Consider the following 19,294-nt stretch of genomic DNA (forward strand, 5'->3'; position numbering starts at 1 on the left):
TGACTGCAACAAGAGCTGTTCATTCGACATTCCAAGGGAAAGCGGAGCCAAAGGGAGGAGAAGGCTCTTGAGAAGGTCAGCACTACACGCGGAGCCGAGTGTGAGGTTGGAGGGACCCGAGGAGGAGCGACCCTGTAGACTAGGTCAGCGGTGTGGCAACCCTAGTATGGTAGAATACGCTCAAGGCAAAAATTCTTCTGTTTATTCAAGAAGGTCACACAAAGGAAATAAATACGTCAGGTTCCAAGTATGTCAGGTTCAGTATCAGAAGATGCCTCCCCAGACCCAAGGAGGGAAATAAAGTGCCTAGCAGAAAGGATCACAAAGTAAGGAAAGGAAATACGATCATTTCCAGACTCTCTTCCCACAGAGCGGCACGGGAAGTGAGGCTGAAGGCTGACGGGAGCTGGGCCTGCTCAGCGCCGCCTCGGAACAGAAAGGATGAGCAAAACCATGGAGCGAATACATCACCCGGGAGCTTCCAGAAGCCACTGTCCTGGGCAGGAGGCTGACAACGTGCACAGCAAGCTCTTTCTCCGACAACTCCAAGTCCCCAGAGAGAATCTCAAGCTCTGATCTCAGCCCCAGGAAGATAAAGAAACATGTGACTTGACAATGGTCCATAATTTTTAGAAGAGAAAGATCAGGCAGTTAACTTTATAGGGAAAAGAAAACATTGTAACTCCTCTTGGCATTCCACTGTCTCCCACTCCCACAAGCACTCAGGCCTGCAGTGAGCACAGGAGGGGGCGGAATCCTGGGGGTGGGCGGCACCAAGGAGAAGTCCAGCCAGCCAGCCGTGAGGGTGCAGATGGCCCTGGCAGGACCCCACCTCCAGCACCACGCCCAGCACACCCCTCAGAGACCAACCAGAGCCCTTCCTGGCTCTCTCCTACTTATGCCTTGCTGTTCTGTTGTAGGGTACAGCCTTTCAGGGGAAAAAGACTGAAACGAAACCGACTTCTGTAACATTCCGTAACGGGTACAGTAAAACAAGCTCCAGGAAAGGCCTCTGGGTCAGAGTGCTGGGTTTAACAAAGAAACAAATATTCCAGCCCTTTTAAAATAAAGTGTGGGGAGTCCGGGGCCCCGCGCCTGGAGCCTCTGAGCGGGAGAGGTGAGCAGAGGCAGAAGACACGTAAGTACCTAGTGCATTTTCAGAAGACGACAGAAGAGCTCTCCAAACACCACCTTTCCAATCGCAGAAACGGAGGGCTGGAGAAGCTCGGGTTTGAAGTAACAGAGCTTTACACTAAGATGTGTCAGCACCTGGGACCCCAGGGAGCACGGGGAGATGGGTGCTTCAGGACGGGGCTGAAAGAAAAGACGGCCAAGAGAAGTTCCTGGAAATCCAACCACCGCATCAGCGCAACTGTAGCACCGGAGCTGAGGGGCTGCTGTAAATGACCCACGGGGCCAGCTCCAGAAAACAGGGCAGGCCCTCTCCACTCACAGCCCCCAGGAGGGCTAAGGGTCACCGTGACAGAACCACACCCTCAAAGAGCTTCTGACCAAGAGGAGAGGCTGACGCACACTGCCAGCTCTAAAGTCCATCACGGAGATCGATCACACAAGCTGCTCAAAGCAAGCTTTCTTCTATTAGCCTGGGGTGCCCTGAACAGGGACAGTCTCATTCATCTGGCAACCAGCCCAGTGAGAGCATGCAGCAAAGAAGAAAATCAGGAAGAAAAACTAAGGGGAGAAGGTAGACACGATGGAGGGGAATCACAGACTTGTACAGCACTGCCCACAGGAATGTAATGTGACCACAGACGTAATTTTAAACTGTCCTTTAAAAAAGTAAAAAGAAGTGGGCAAAGTTAATTTTGATAACAGATTTTATTTAACCCAATATAGGGTTACAGTCCAATAAATCTGCTGTAAATTGAAAATATTAAGTCATGGGGGAAAGTATGGCGGTTTCTCTAAAAATTAAAAATGGGATGCCGTATGATCCGGTGATCTTACTAGACACAGACAAAAGAAAGTCATTGTGTCAGAGACACTGGAACTCCCATGTTTACTGCAATACCATTTACAGTAGCCAAGAAATGGAAATGATCTAAGTGTCCACCACCTTGATAAATGATTACGGATAATGTGGTACATATGCACAATGGAATACTACTCAGCCATAAAAATGACGAAACTCTCTAATCTGCAATGACATGGGTATGGACATGAACGGTACTGTGTGAAGTGAAATAAGCCAAGCACTGAACGGCAAACACCACATGGGACCACTCACACTTAGAATCTACAGAAGTTGATCTCACTGAAGTTGGGAGCAGAACAGTGGTTACTACAGGCTGGGAGAGTGGGAGGCAGAGAGCTTGGTGAAGCAACAGCGCTACTCCTTTGAGCCGTCCCTTTGCAAGTCTCGTTACCCTTCTGCCCACCATTCTAAATTCCAGAGGGAGGCAGCACCTGAACGATTAGGTCATTAACTGATAAAAGACCTTTCTGTAGATGTATAAACCCAGAACACCTGGTGGTCTTCAGATTACATCGGAATATGCAAGGCCCCTCCTCATTACTTCTGTGTGTTACCTAACAGAAAGCACGCACACCGCCCTGAGGGTTCACTTACAGGAAAGCAACAGGTCCATCTAAAGAACGAGCGGACTTAGCCCCAGGAAGTCCAAGTCCCCGGCAGTACTCCAGGCAGGACAGAGACGGAGAAAGAGACAGACGCAGCGGGGACAGGGACCAAGAGAAGAGGGGAAGAGCGAGGGAGACAGGCCGCCATGACACCTGCCCAGCATGTCGCCCGGTGGGCCATCTTCTTGTCCACTGCTCCCTAAGCCTCTCTGCCTCCCTATAAGATCCCCTTCAGGTATCTGAACCTCCCAAGATGGCCTTTTGGGGAACAACAGTCCCTTCACCCCTGTCCAAAGATGCCAGCCCTTGACTAAAACCGACTTGCTTCCCACCAATTCTTGGGTCTCAAGTATTGGCTTCTGAACAGCTAGGAGGTGGACCTGAGCCCCACGATAAATGGATACTAATTTACAGTTAGACAAGTTCGGATGTTCAATGTACAGTAGTATGACTAGAGATAATGACGTACTGTACATTTCAAAAAAGCTTTAAGAAGGGATTTTGAATGTCTTTATTACAAAGAAATGATAAATGCTTAAGGAGATGGATCTGTTTACCCCGATTCAGACATTACACAGTGTATGGACATGCAGGAATATTATGTGTTGCTTTCAGCGTAAGACTAGGAAGACAGCTGCTTCGGTAAACAGAGCACAGCACCTGTGCCAAGGTCTCTTCTGAGTTCTCTACAGGAAGCAGGCGTTCTATCTTCTCCTCCTTACAGATGAGAACAGCGAGGCACACAGGGTTGCGTAATTTGACCCAGGACACAAGTCTAACGGCAGAGGTGGATTCAAAGGGCACCCTGGCTCCTCAGCTGCGGGTCTGGGCATTAGGTTAGGCTGGACCTACAGAGGAGAACAAGACTCCAGGAAAACCTAACAGGTTTTTCTGTGGTTCACCCCTGACACGGCCTGGGAAACATTTAGCTATTTTCACGTGAAAGTAGAGTCATACTCCAGTACTGTCTCCTTCCCAGGGAAGGGACTCTCCCAGAGCATTCCTGACAACACAGAGAGGGAGAACAACTGACCACTGGATTATGGTGAGAAGATTTCTCCTGAGGCTTCCTTTCAGAAGCTCAGTAACAACAGCTGATGCATAACTAGCCGTATGTCGGGTTCTGTTACAAGCACTTTACAGGTATAATTTCTTTAAACTTCTCTCTCTCTCTCTCTCTCTCTCACACACACACACACACACACACACATCCCTTTGGGTATGTAAGAATCTGGGCATGGTGGCTCATGCCTGTAATCGCAGTACTCAGGAGGCTGAGGTAGGAAGATCTTGGGTTTGAGGCCAGCATGGGCTACATAACAAGACCTTTCCTCAAAAAACTGAAAAGGGAAAAAACTGTAAGAAATACGCACTTACATTATACAAAAGAGCTAACAGAGCAGAGAGGTTAAGACAGGCACTCTGGGTGACCCCACAGAAGTAAGGTGCCACACTCAGGACTCGAACCCAGGAAGGCCGCCTTCACCACTCCACAACACTGGACACACCAGTGTCTCAGAAACCAGTTTCTCCTCCCACGGGAGCCTCAGTGGCAGAGTCCAGTGACAAGGACAATCCTGAGTACTGTCTGGGGACACTGGTTTTCCTGGGCCTCAGTTTCAATACAGAAGGCAGCGACCCAGACCCTTTTCACAAATCTGCCTGCAGTCGGCTAGCCTGGTCACCTCGGGTCATCTGTAAATGCCCTGAAGCCATGTGGTTTCAAACAGCACAGGACAGGAGGGCTGGAGAGACCTCCAGCCATGCGCAGGCTCCCTCCTGGGAGCAGATTCTTGCTGCAGGACCTGTGGGAGCAGGAAAGTGGGCAGGATTCCAGTTACAAAAGAGATACACACCCAGGGCTCCTTCTGACAACGGCTCTGCCTTCTGCCTTCCTGACCCCCAAGTCACACAGTCAAAAACCTAAGACGAGGAGCAGTGAGAGGGAAGACAGATGCTTTCTCAAGTCTTTTGCAACCTTCTCCTCCTGAGAGACAAACCTTCCCAGCAGCCAGACAGGAAGCCCATTGTCCAGCCAGGATCCCTTGGAGAATTCCCACACACTGGGGGAGGGTCAGCCTGCCTTCCCTCAGGCCTTTCCAGGGTGAGGAACTGGTGTGGGCTGGAGAACACAGGAAGAAACACACCCTCCCCTGCCCTTCCCTCCCTGGTGGTTAAACCCCGCCCCCCCTGCTGGTATCCTAAAGGCCAGCCAACTTGTTTTAGGACCCTAACCCTCCATCTCACTGCCAGCTGGGTCAGAGCCAAAAAGAGAAGCCTGTCTCGCCCCACCCCCACCTCATACAGGAGATCCAGGAGGGATGCTCTGCCAGGCATCTTCATCCCCAGTCCTTTTCAGTATTGTGTTTGGTTTTTAAATTTTAAGACAGGACCTAGATAAAGTGTCAGTATGGAACTTGAACTTGTAATTCTCCTGCCTCAGCCTCCATAAATCCTAAGATTCGAGGCGTGGATCACCACAAGCAGAAGACAATGTTCTTTACTCCCCCAAACATGTACACTGTTGTCACTTGGAAAGAGTCACAAAAGCCTTTAGTCAGCCAGGTGTGGTGGTACATGCCTATAATCCCAGCATTCGGGAGGCTGAGGCAGGAGGGTTGCTGCAAGTTCGAGACCAGCTTGGGCTGCAAAGTGAGCTCAAGGCCAGCCTGAACTGCATGTGAGACCCAGTCTCAGAAAGACCAAAAAAAAGCCCTTAGTCATTCAGAAAAAAATGCTGTTCTTCTCCTGGGCCTCAGCTGGTGCCCCACCCTTCCTCGCCCCAAGTTCAGAGGCCACTGCTCCAGGACACCGGCCCAGGCTGGCCAGAGAGCAGCATGCTACAGTCTCGGGCAGGCCTGGTGCTCAGCTGCTTCACTTGTAGGAGGACACAAAAGCCATGCGCTTCACTTGGCTGCTGTGCAGATTCGTCAGGGTTACTGAACAGGACAAGCACCACCTGCACACGGTGTGTGGTAAGCAGCAGCTTTATATTCTTCCTCTGTACCCAGAACGTTGTTACTCCCCTCCATGAACTGCCACCACGCTGCTGTCCCTGCCGTCACTGCCTCACAAGCCCTTCTCCCATGCACACACCCCCTCACTATAGGGCAGGGCATTCTCCTCATTTTTGTAGCCTCCGCACTTGACCTAGGAGCTAGCAGAGAGTAGCCGTTTAGCAGAAAACTGCCGCGCTCTCATTTTTAATTACAGTGGGCCCCAGTGGCTTCTGATCTGTGATGAGTCAATAAAAGAGCAAAGAGAATCCCTCTCCAGGGTGCATCTCACATTCCCTACACTGGTATCTCCCCAGGAAAACACACTTCCCACCTAACAAGCTCAGGCCAGTGGGACCAGACAGATGCATCTGGCTTTGACCCGGAGACCTCTCTGCAGCCGTCAACGATCCTGTCTGTCTGGGCCTTACTCCCCAGCAGCAATACCCAGCCCATGGGGTTTTTGAACTGACTCATAAAGCTGCATATGTGAAAGTGTCTTGTATCACGTCTGGCACATAACGGGCACTAATAAATTTCATACAGCAAATTAAAAGCTTATCTCAGATTTTTTTGGATGGGGCAGGGCAAAGGCTCTAAGCACACAGGAAAAGGACTGTTTCAGAATTTCTGGATGTCTGAAGAGAGGGCAGCAGGAGCACTCCTGAGAGGTCCTTTTCCCCCTTCTCCTTGCCTCAGCTCACCAAGAAGCCAGTCCCATTTCCCACTTCCCTTCTTCACGGCACAGCCTGGCAGCTCTCGGCTGACAGATGGCCTCTCTGCGGCCTGTTACCCTCAGCTTGCCCTGACCTCACAGCCCAAGGACCGGGGCAACAGGCTGCCTGCCGGGGCTGGGCCCCTGCCCGGAGCTGTGATGACTGCTGAGAGAAGAGGCAGGCAGGGGGCCATTCTCCTTCATCCTCTAGGTCCACGCCCACGGCAGCCAGGGCCTACGCCACTGCCCATCCCGCAGCACAGCCCCTACAGAGCAGACTGGCCCTATCCCCTTCCAGCTGCAGGACGGGCGGGGCACTGCAGAGCTAGGCAGCCAGGCGATCCGCTGTGCTGATAAATGCTACCACGTCTGACTTGCGAGTGGAAGAGAAGGGCTGGGAGAAAGCAGAAGAATTCTGTTTCTCTCATCAGCAACGGTTACCGGTCTCATCTGCTTCACTCTATCATCTACCTGAGTCGCCTAGCTCCGGCCCAACTCCCCACCTGCAGAAGACAGGTTGGTCCTCTGTCCAAGGAGGGCTAAGGGCTAAGTCAACTGCTGCAGCGCAGTCCAACCTCTGGGGCAACTATGAGCTTGTGATAATTAACTGAGGGTTTAGAGTTCAAAGCAGCAGGTTCCTGGGCACAAAGGTCCAAGTTTTCCTTTCATTTCCAATTCTACCAGTAATTCCTAATGTCAAATCCAGTTCCAAACAAACACAGCAGGGCTTTAAGGAGCACACATTCCAACTTAAACATATGGTCTCTGTTTTCCACCAGGCTGGAAATGAGGACGAAAATTAACATTTATCAGCAGGTGTTACACTGAGATCTCAAAATTCTCCCACTGTAAACGGAAGGCAGTATACTACGTAGGTCATTCGGATGAAGAAACCAGCTCTGATGAATTCAGTAATGGCCTGAGGTCACAACTACACCGACTCCAACTCTGGTCTGCCCTCCTCCCTGCTGCCTGATAGGAAAGCGGCCCGACTACGGACACCACCGGAAACTCTTACTCCAAGACTTGCAAAGTCAAATGTGGGGGCAGAGGACACAGACAAAAGCTGCTCTAACTCCTGCAGGGCAAGAACACGAACTGAGCAGTTTGCTTATACAGAGGCTCGTATCTCAGTGGGCCACATCTTCTCAGAGAAGCGGAGAGAAAAGGCCAGTTTCTTCACTAATCTCTGTGCACTGCAAAGAACGGAGCTATTTACAGATCAGACATCAAAGCTGCAATCAGAAAAGACGGGGGCATTTCAGGTGAGAACACAGGTCTTCCAAGAGTGATATGTGAAAGGAAGGTGGCCACCAAATGCACAGTGGGGATGTGGCCTGAAATTACAAGGTTGTCTGTCTGCCAGTCACCCAAAACACACAAGGCTACTGGACCACCTCTGCCAGAGCCCCTGAGGAGCAGCCCTTGCAGGCATTACCCATGAGCCAGGCAGTGTTTGCTTCTCCCAGGACTTTACAAGGCCACTGCTACTCACAGAGGCCTGGACAACTGCAAAGAATGACCAGCGCTGGGTAAACTCGAGCTCTGTATGGGCGGTTGCAGAGATCCACTGGGGCAGTGGCCTACACCACAGAGGGCTTTGAAAAGCACGCACCATGGCTGAAGGGTAGAGGTCTGGGTGGTCTTTCCTGAAGACAGGGAGGGGACTGAGTCTAGGCAGTGGTGGAGAACCTACGGCACGCACGCTGCAGCTAGCTGTTCGTTACCATTGGAAGCTCTATAAGGTTCACCATCCTGGGTGAGGACGTGCCATAAAATGAGCCCTGCACAACCTGCAGGGCCTGTGCTAGACCTGACTATACCGCGAGACGGGGACCATGGAAGATAAAAGGGACAACAAAGGCTCTGGCTGTTCTGATGAGCAGGGGTGGCTCAGGCTGCCAGCCCTACAAGTCTGTTCTTTATCACTCTGACCAACCAGCATGAGGAGGCTGTGATCAAGCTGTACGGTGAGGGGGTCAAAAGTGACAAAACCGGGGCTGGGGATTTAGCTCAGCGGCAAAAGCGCCTGCCTGGCAAGCGCAAGGTCGTGAGTTCGGTTCCCGGTACCGGAGAAAAACAAACAAAAAAAAAGTGACAAAACCCTCTCCCTTTTCCCTTCTCCATCTTACGAGGGACGGGGTTCTCTAAACGCCCTAAAGCAGTCTGTCAGGATTTGCTTTGTACCCTCCAGAAGGGGCAGGGTTCCCCAGGTGGGTTTTTCCTTCCCTTCCATCAGCCTAGCTGAAGCTGTGGAGGTAGAGCAGGGCTGCTGAGCACACAGCGCTCCCCACAGATGCTTCTGCTCCTCCCCCATGCTTTCCTATGAAGCTTCCTTTGCTTTTTCCCTGAGAAAGTCACACAGGGCCTCTTTAAGGGTCTGCTGAAGAGACAGGAATCCATTAAGGTTTAGGACTTGCCTATAAAGTTAGCTTGTATTTATCAATTTGTCTGTGGCATACTGTCTCGGCTCTGTGACTGCTACGTAAAACAACTCCCAAAATAAAGACTTGTGAGCCTTGGGCCTAGATGGAGTCTCAAATACGTTTTTATTTATCAGGCTGAGGACTATGCTCTGTTACCCACTGTGGCCTCTCTTGTCTTCTGACCCTGGAGCGTGGCAAGCCTCTTTGTTTAGATAGGCTCTCACTGTGTTGCCCAGCTGGACTCAAACTCATGATTCTCCTGACTCAGCCTGCTGAGTAGCTGGGATTATGGATGTATGCCATTTCGCCTGGCTTCTGGCAAGCCACGGTGCTGGTCAAAGGACAGTACCTGACACAGCCTCTACAGACTCAGCATTCTGTAGGCAACTATGCTCAAATGTCACCTTAGTGAAGAGAAATACCCTTCGATATTTTGCCCCCAAGAAGACAATAAAAAATGTTTACAGGTGTTAACCTTATTGTCTCAGGATTTCACTTTCTTAATAGAAATTCCTTCATTAATTTAGCATGCATCTATTAGTACCCACTATGTGCCAGCGTGGTACTAGAAATATAAGAGGAAATAACAGAGGGCCCATCCTTGAAGAAACAGCACTCTCTTGGTAAAGATAAGGAGCTCTAATCATGTCACAATAACAGTAAGACCTACGCTACCTCAGAGTTCACATAAGGACTACACTTCTCCATCTACTCTCCCGACAAGATCTTAGTAACTACTACAGCTCCGCAGCAGGCAATGGAAGCAGGCAGGTGGAGAGATGACGACACTGGCCCTGCTCCCTGGGACCACGACAGAAATCAGCACAGGCCACAGCAGGTACCCGAAGGAGGAATCATCCAATGGGGGAGACACTGGAGGACAGAAGAAATAGTACTCGAGCTCCAACCTGACAGGAAGTAGGACTGCGACCACAGGACAAAGGCTTGTGACCAGGACAAAGAGAGTGGGGAGAACACACTGGAGAAAGGTAAGGGCACAAACAAAGGCAGAGAAAGAACAAGTGGTGTGTGCGTGAGAAGTAGCAGGAGATAGGCAGAGGTTCTGAAAGATCAAGCTGGCGCCACAGCAGGCTGTAAAAGCAAAAGGGAAGAATGTAAACTCGGGTTCCTCTTCCATGGGATCAGATTTTTAAGGACACTTCTGGCCCTAAAATGCAAAGCCATGCTCTTCCTGATAAAATTAAAGCTTGCCCAATAGTATTAATTCTGCTGAAGAAAAAAGCTATATTCATAAGTTTGCCTGCCCACCCTGGAAACTAGTGTTTTCCCCTGGAGACAGAAGTGCTGCAGGGGTGAAAGAGGGAAAGGGGAGAGCAGAGAAAGTCATGTGAACTTTCCAGGACAGATTCATCTTTTAGGCTTGCCTAGGGGAGAGGGGAGAGGAAAGAATGAAGGGGCTGGCACCCCAAAACAGAGCACAAGACTGTCTTCTGGTCAGCTCCACTCCCAGGGTTCTCTCGCATGGCAGCAGATGGTCTGTCCCTGGAGAACCGGGCCCCGGAAAGCGGCTGCTCCCAGGTCCTGGTTTAACCAACAGCTGGGGTCACAGGTCCTCCGCGTACACGCTGAAGGCCAGAAGTCAACAGGCCCCACTGTGACTGATGCAAGGCCCTCGGGCCAGGCTCATGCCCTACGCCTGCCTGGAGTAGAAGCCTGGGAAGGTAACACTACACAAGCTGGAAGACTGCACTTGCAAATCAACAGAGGAGTATAAAACCCAATCTTATAAATTACCTTGACTCTGCTAGGAAACTACTGAGATGCTGATTATTGGAGAGTTAAAGGACATGCCCATCCACGGGATGGGGAGAGACAGAAGGGTAGATATTTATCAGGTGAAAGTCACTAAATGCCTCTGGTTCTCCTCTTCCTCCTGCCTAATGCACACAGGAGTCTGGCTCCAACCAAAAAGCAGGCTAGATGTTGCATGTATTAGAAAAAGAGATAAAAATCCATAAAATGACGTGTGTGTACACAGAGGAGTATAGCTGTATGATTACATAATTAGGCACATTAAAGTATTTATACAGCTGAGACTAAAAGCCCCTACTCAGAGGCATTCCACCAAAGTTTAAAGGGGAAAAAGAAAATAGAAAATAAAGCATCTAATTGCCATCTTCCACAAAGCCAGACATCCCCAGCTGGTGCCACAGCTGAATTCTCTTAATTAACATGTTGTAACGGCAAGTATGAAAGACACTGTGTGCTTATCAACTCCGTGCGGTGGCCAGCCAGGCACACAAGCGGCCTGGAATACTGCTACAGTTAGAAAGACTTCTCTTTTTTCTCTTGCAATGGTACTCCAGTGCGGGATGCTGGTTCGTTTTTCCTAAAAACTTTGTTGTTTAGAGAATGTGCATATCAACTCTATATCCATAAAGTTAGGGATGAGACTAGAAAAGAAGAAAAAGTTCACAGTCCAGGAGCTGATTTATTTTCTGGTGGTTGTTTTATTCTTAACTCCAAATGCAGCACTCTCCCAGTTAGAGAACACTAGCACTGTTTGAGCAGGCGGGCCTTTTAAATAAAAGCTCATCTTGCAGCTTAAAAATCAAAGGTTAAATATAGCCAAGCACAAAGAAGATGACAGAAATTAGCATATAAATGAGTACAATGGGGGACATTAATACACAGAGTGACTAGGTCAATATGTAATGTATTCAATGGAACAGACTCACAGTTCTAGAAGGGCCTTTTACACTTACAAGGAGGATTTTGTTTTTATATGACTCTTAGTCACAGCAGAACCTGTTCAAGGTAGTCCCCCTACTTCCCTGAAAAGGGCCTTCAAAGTCAAACAGTAGGTTTACATACTATTAAAAGAAGGTTGTATTTTCAGAAAGCCCCAAAAGATGATGAAATGCCTAATAGCACTCTGCCTATAAGACACAACCTCGGGCAACGTCTCTGGGCATTTTAGACATCATTCCTTAGCTGTGGGGCTTTTTTTTTTTTTTTTTTTTTTTGTAGCTAAGCAAAGCTGCTGACTTAGTCACTTATACTCCATACACGCTACACCCCACCTCTAGCACCCTCAACTCAATTCCAAACACTCTCCCATCTTTCTTCTATCATCAGCTATTTCATTCTTCCATTTGCAACTCAACCTTCCAAAAGCTGAAGGTGAAATAACTCAAGTTCCTGTTGCAGCATACATGGCCGCACAGATGCACGGGTGACGCCACTCCGTGTGTGGCTGGCTGGCAGGCAGCCACACCTCACAGCCACTCAAGCAGTTCTTTCTCAGCTGCTGCACAAAAGTTCAAATTCATTACACAAAGGCGACTGGGTGTCACTTTACAATGTACCAGAGAACAGGTTATTCCTAAGACAAACGTTTAGAAGTAGACTGCTGGATAAAGTGGCCCCCAACACACACACACACACACACACACACACACACACACACACACACACACACAATCTCCCACAGATTATCAAATTTAATTTCCTGGCCCCCCCACGCCTTTGGTCCCAAAGGCGCAGAATCAACTAAGTGAGCCTAGAGAAGACATGTTCCTATGTAGGCCCACATGCAAATGAGGAACGTGTGCGAGAATGAGGGTCACGGGCACGCAGCACTCGCACCTGCATGTCGGAGAGTCCTGAGCTCTGCAGCACTGCACCGAGGGAAGACAGCCAGTCCGCACCTGCGTGAGCCCACAATTCGGGACGACAGCTCACCCTGGGTTTCCCCAGCCTCCACGCCTTGCTGATGGAACAGACCTGTCACACACGCAATCGGAGCTCTGAAGTCTGCAGATGCCTCCGGCCAGGTCTCGCAGTGGAATACCATTAGCACAATAATTCCTTCCAGCGGTGAGTAATCTGCCCATAAACAGACTCGGCATGCCTCACATGCAGCACGCAAGTGACACTGTCTGCTAGGGCTGGTCTATCTATACTCGCTACACTTCCCTCGCAAGCCCTAACAAACCCACCCACTTCCAAAACGCACAGGCACTGCACGCTGGGCCTGCTGCTTTCCCTCTCAACCCTTCCCCAAATATTGTCAACTTTCCCATCTCAGGACAGAGAAAAACTTGAGAAGTTATACTGGGATTTCTGCAATGTGAGCAGGAGAAGCACTGAAGTCAAGACCTCAGAACAGTCTGCTTAGCAGCAACCCAAGGCAGTGGCTTCTAAGAGGGGGAAGGCGGCCTTGGTCTTTGAAGGTCCTGGCTGCCGCGAAGGCTAGAGGCTCCTTAGCACCTCTTCTGCTGTAAGAGCCCCAGTCCCCTGGCACAGTGCCAAGCCCGGCAGCAGGGCCTCGGCCTGGCCTGCACCAGGCAACTGGCCTGGCTGATCCCCAAAGAAGAGCCACTCATTTCCCAGGGCAACCCAGTGGCCTGCCCCAGTTCCAGCAGCTGTAAAGGAAACTGCCATTTTCTAACTGTGGACAGTGCTTTAGCTCCCCATTTCTATAGGAAACGAATAGATCTTAGGATAAGTATAACACATTGTGCTTCTTTGAAAAAAAATTTATATTCCCAGCTAGGAATGGTGGTACATCCCTGAAATCCCAGCACTCTGGAAGGCTGAGGCAGGAGGATGAAAGTTCAAGCCCAGCCTGGGAAACGTAGCAAAATCTTGCCTCAAAATTAAGGGGGGTGGGGGTGGGGCTGGGGATGCAGCTCAGTGCAAAGGCCCTGGGATATATACTCTCCCCATTTCTACTTACTGCAAGATAGTCTATTAAGGAGACTACTTCTTGACTGGTCTTTCTCTATCTGAACTTACAAATGAAAGACATTCAAATTTCTTATTTAAAAATTTTAGGAGTACACAGCACATGGGAATACCACCCAATACCGGCAGGGGTTTGAGCAAACACTACTCTTCTACTGCTGATTAAGCGAGGGGTAAGTAGCGTCACCCTGACTTGGGCAGTAAGCCCTGCGCAATCTCATTTTGAAAGGATACTGGACTCCACCAGGTCCACCAAAGGACGTATCTCTACTTAGGGCAGAAATGGTCAAAGCTTTACTCACAGTGGTACCCACCAGCTGGTCCCACTCAGCCAGCAACAACCTAGGGCCTCAGCTGCTGGGTCCAGCCATAAAAGCTGGCACCAGCACTGTGGAACCACACTCGTCCAAGACAAAAGACAAAAGATAAAATCGGCGGCCTCCCACCAGGCCATTTCTCCTTCCCGGAGCTAACTGCATGCCTTCCTTCACACTACAGACGGAGTCGGGGCTCCCGCTGCTGCCCACTAGGTGCATGCTCCAGTGCAGCCTCACCGGCTAACCTTCCCCACAGCACATCTTCCCACACGCTGCTTTCTTCTGGAATCTACTAACAGCTGTCAACCTCTATGTGTCCCAGTGCTTGTGCTGAACGTCAAGTCTCTCACACCTCGGCTTGCTCTACTTCTCCCCCTGCTCTCCTTATTCCTCTGTGATCATGGCCTTGACACAGTACTCTGGGTCATCTCAGCTCTCTCCTTCAATAGCCTTCACTAACTCAACCCCAGCCCAGACACCAGGCTAACCTTAAGTGCCCTCTTCCACAGGAATTTTTTTCCTCTCTGAACTAAAGCATCCAGGTCTACACAATCTAGCAAACAGTTAACATACCAGTATTTCCACCCTTCCTAAAGATGACTGGGTCCTGCTTCTCCTTGGTAACACAAGCTCTTCAAAAGGGCAGAGTGTCTACCCTCATGGTCCTGGGCACATGTATGAAGCAGGACCAGTACCTGATGGGAGACTATGTCCAGAAGGACTGGTATCTCTCAAAACATGGACAAGCAAAATGCTTTAAAAGACCCCAGCTCTTGTTTCCCAGAGAGTCTCCCGTCCCCACACCGGGCTCCTGACCAAGTCCTGGCAAACCCCAAGATTTCCGCCTGCAGACAATTCCCATTTCAGCTTGCATCAAAGTATCAAACAAAGGATTTCACAACACCTCCACCCCTGCTCCAGGCTCCCGAGCTCTTCAAGGGCACTCTGTTTAAACAGGAGGTAGAACACACTTTGGGGAAATGATGAAGCAACTTCCCATAAGAGGAAAGAAAAAATTCCCCAAGTGCAAAAAAAAAGGCTTCCTGGAAAACAAACTGACAGCTTTCTTGCCAGGGCAGGGATAAAGGAACTGACTTCAGGCCGCTCGCCCTTCACCCTCCGCAAAGCCCGCAGTGCAGGAACAGCACAGACCGCAGCAGAAAGGGCTGCGGCAGCTCCTTGGGGCCCGATACGGGACTCAGCACAGTTTCCAGACTCTGGGGCCCCACTAACGGCGGCATCCAGCACTATCCAAGATGCTCCTACAGTCTAGCCCCCCACTTCCTCTTTTTCTTTTATATGCCTTAAACAATAGCTGTAATCCCAAAGTTTGGGTATAAATACAATCATATTTTAGATACTCTGGGGCACTTGCTATTTAAAAAGAATTGCATGGAGATCCCTCTGGTGAGTCATAAAACCCTTTTACAATGGCCACACTCTCATTAAAAAAAAGCGGGGGAAGATTTAATGTTGTATTTCATACACTTGGTTTGATTGTAAGGATTATTTTCTCTACCGTGTGGGGTTCAGGAGAGGACACCTGCAAAATAGTGTAAAGGAGAAAATCCCTGCCATTCTGTTTGATGTGCAAGGACCATCTCGTAATTCCTTATAATTTCTCACTGCTAGTCAAAACACTACAGCTACGCAGGCAGTACTCTTAAAGCAAGGAAAAGCATCACCCATAAAGGAAGCTTTTCTAAGCTCCATGTCCACAGGGAGACCTAATGTTTCAGTAACATTAACACCTCAAGGCCCTGGTTTCAATCCTCTGCACGGCAAACCATGATTCACATTTAACAAATTTGAATATAGCAATGCAGCACTTGTGAGGGTTCTTTGACATTAAACCCTTCTGAACTTCGGAATTCACCTAGCCTGCTTGCATGGAGCAGAAGGTAGCAAGCAACAAATCAAATCCTAGCTCTTCCCTGATCACAGTAACATGAGCCACCCCCTGCAACACCTCTTACTGCCTTACTCTCCCCATCTAAAGGCACATTCTCAAAACTAATGAACAAGCCATAAACAAACTACCAAAGCAAGCCAACTCTCCAGGTGCAACAATGGTGTGATGGGGGTTAGAGTCTCCCACTAGTCCCCTGCACAGTCCTCCCCACTTCCCAGCCCACCCACCAGGCGCCCTACTAAGCCACTCAGCCTGTGATCATTCAAGCAGGGGCCGCCTTTCTCTGGATCAATGTGGATTCCTGTTACAAAGCTCTTTCAGAAAATAAAATTAATCTGCCTACTTTGCATGTCTAACGGATTTCCAGGGTTTATATATAAGTTTACTCTTTAGGCAGATGCTGGGGAGACAGGAGGCTGGCGAAGGCTAGAGGGCACACACAGCACCACCCAGAATTCTTCCCCTGAGCAAGGCTTTTCTGTACGCTGCATTAACACGTATATGCAACTCATGAACCACTTTTTTTAAATGCCAGATGCCAATTTATTACTTTTCAAAATGACCAAAAGTAAACTGATGGGGGAGGGGGAGGGACTAGGCGTTTCCCTGGGCCTGTTCAGCGCACTCTCTGCCTGGAGGGAAGATACCCTGGGAGCCTCTTTATTAGGGTGTCTACACCAGTTTCTTAACCACAAAACAGAAATCCCCTTCTGTTGCAGCTAACTAAAGAAACGGCTACAAGAGACAGAGGACAGCCCTGTGAACGGAATTTGTGGGGAAGGAATCTGGAGGGAAGGGGTGGAGACGTACCAGTTTTCTTCCTCTAACAAAGCCACAAGTGAAACTAAGACCCACAGAAATTCACTGGGAGGTTTTGTGTTAATGGGAAGCGCTGAGTCAGGGGGGAGACTAAGGAAACCATCCTCTCAAAATCCAGACTTGTTGAGTGTCATGGGGTCTGACTGACAAAAGCGGCTCCACAGCAGCGGGGTGGGGAGAAACGTGTGCACTGGAGGGAACAGCGTGAGTAACGATCTGGGAGCACGGGGCACAGTGCACAAAGACAGCAAACTCGATGCCTGGACCAATTCCTCGACAAAGGCTAGGACAGGGAAGCAGTACAGAGGAGGACATTACCTAAGTCTGACAGTGAGGTGTGTTTGCGCGCCTGAGTGCCTGTCTCTGCCTTCCTCCCTCCTTCCCTGCGCCCTCTTCAGTGTTATACCTCTGGGGATGGAACCCAGAGCCTTCACACTGAGCCACATCCCTTGCCTAGGGTGGCTTCAAACTTGTGCTCCCCCTGCCTCAGCTTCCCGAGTGCTGGGGTCACAGGTGCGCACCATCCGAGTTACACCGGCAGTATGGGAGAAGACAGACTTGTGGAGAGAAAAAGAAGAGTGGAGACTGGACACAGGAGCATCAGGACAGAAATGAAGGCTGCGGCTGCGAGCAGCGGCTCTGTCTGAGGGGGCTGCCACTTATGCCCTTGGCTGCAGTTAACCAGCTGGTTCTCTGCTCAAGCGTGTGAAGAACGGGGCTTTGGTGAGGCGGTTTACACCCACGATCCCTGTCGCTGCTGAGCTCTGCGCCTCTGGACAAGACACCAAACCAACGACCTGAAAGCACCAGGAGACTGTCCTGAACAGAGGGGGTCTTGCTGACCCTTCCCCCACCCCCACCGGAAGTTATTTTGAGGCTATAGGACAAATGTTCCATTTAGGCCACATAAGTGGTTTTTTAAAAGGCGTAACATTTAAAAACGAATTGCGGGATTAGCTCAGTGGTGGAGCCTTTGCCTAGCCTTTACAAGGCCCCAGGCTCCATCACCAGCACAATAAAAGCAAAACAAAATGGGACAAAACAAATGCCATTCCTACTGGCTGAAGGACCTGGAAAATGGCAGGTGACAATCATAAACATACATTCCAAAACTTCTAGAAGAAAATGTAACAGCCTATCTTTATGAAATTTCGAGAGGAAAAGGCATTTTAATTGTTTTTTTTTTTTTTTTGGAAAAAGCATTTTAAACAACATAAAAGAAACATTCTAGAAAGGAAAAAATATAAAATTAGCACTACAAAGCAGCAGTGGTTTTCAAACTCATTGTTCACAGGTCCTTCTGCATGAAGAAGAACTATTAAAATTCCCGAAAGAGCCGAAGCGTGTGTGTGTGCGCATGCGTGTGTATATACACATACTGACACACACACACACACACACACACATCTAAAGCCAGCTACAGTGGAGAGGACCCACAGTCCTAGTTACTCTGGAGACTGATACAAGAAAATCACTGGAGCCCAGGAGCTAACACAGCCCACAACTCTTAAAAACAAATTATTAAAGACCTCCGAAGAACTCTGTCTGTGTGTTACATCTATCAATAGAATCACATTTGAAAATAAAGCTGAAAGTTTTAAATATTTATAAATTCACTTGAAAAATAACAAACTCATTACTATTAACGTTGGCGAGACCATAACCACCACCAGGCAGCTTCTGCATATTAAACTACACACTCAGGAAAGATTACTGTTAACATGAAAACAGTTCCAACCCCATCAATCCTGATAGGATCTCAAGAACCAATGAGAAAAACTGCCACACAAAAAGCTAAAACAATCTACAAAATGGGAGACGATAACCAAGGAAATTCAAAACTGAAGTCCCATGGAGATTATATTTCATGTCCATCAGATTGGTAAAAATCAATATCTAACAACGCTAGCTGTTATAAAGCATGTGTAAAATTAAGACTTTTCTTATATATTAGTAATAGCCTAAAATGGCACAACTACTTTGGAGAATTATTTGGCAATATGCGGAAAGTTGGACTTGTGCGTCTCCAAGTATGTGCTGGTAGGGATAGGCCAGGGAAGTCCTGCACACATCCTTATGAAGCATGTACAAGATGTTCCTGAAGTGTTTGTAATGGTGAAATTGTGGAGTTGCCTAAAGACCCACCAAAGAAAGAATGTCTACCCATTTATTTTATTATTTATACAACTGTAATTAATTATAATTGGACATGATAACTTAGCTATTAATTACAGTATAATATGAGTTATATATTAGTGTTCCAGAATGCTACACTGTAAACTAAACATATTAACATGGCTAAATACCAAAAACAATTATTGAGTAAATAAAGGACACTATGAATGTTTACTACATTTTAAAACACACAAAATGGCCGGTGTGGTGGCATGCGCCTGTAATCCCAGCACTCAGGAGGCTGAGGCAAGAGGATTGCTGCAAGTATGAGTCCAGCCTAGGCTACATAGTGAGTTCAAGGCCAGGCTGGACTGCATAGCAAGGCCCTGTCTCGAACATACACACACACACACACACACACACACACACACACACACACACACTATCCTATATGGTGGTATCTCAGTTCACAAACTGAATTCATTCCATGATTCTGGTTGCAAACCAAAATGGTCATGAACCGAATCAAATTTCGCCATAAGGTTCAACATAAATAAGATTGATCCATTCTGAACCATGTATTTTTGTGCCCACAAGACTATGAAGCAACATACAGTACAGGATGAGAGAAAAGACACTAACCTTGCCTGAAGGAACTTCTTGCACCGAGGACAGAAAGGTGT

General features: G+C 48.7%; 1 protein-coding gene and 1 long non-coding RNA gene across 4 annotated transcripts in view; one reads left to right on the forward strand and one right to left on the reverse strand.

Moving 5' to 3' along the window:
* Positions 1-19,294, reverse strand: part of Susd6 (sushi domain containing 6) — a 53,097-nt gene that overhangs the window by 10,783 nt on the left and 23,020 nt on the right. The window lies entirely within an intron of this gene.
* LOC106150160 lies at positions 12,490-17,683 on the forward strand. Its single transcript, XR_001236807.1, has 3 exons — positions 12,490-12,578; positions 13,539-13,621; positions 16,987-17,683. It is a non-coding gene; the product is annotated as an uncharacterized LOC106150160 (long non-coding RNA).

Source organism: Chinchilla lanigera, unplaced genomic scaffold (assembly GCF_000276665.1).
Source record: "Chinchilla lanigera isolate Chin_1 unplaced genomic scaffold, ChiLan1.0 scaffold00065, whole genome shotgun sequence".
Classification (NCBI taxonomy): Eukaryota; Metazoa; Chordata; class Mammalia; order Rodentia; family Chinchillidae; genus Chinchilla; species Chinchilla lanigera.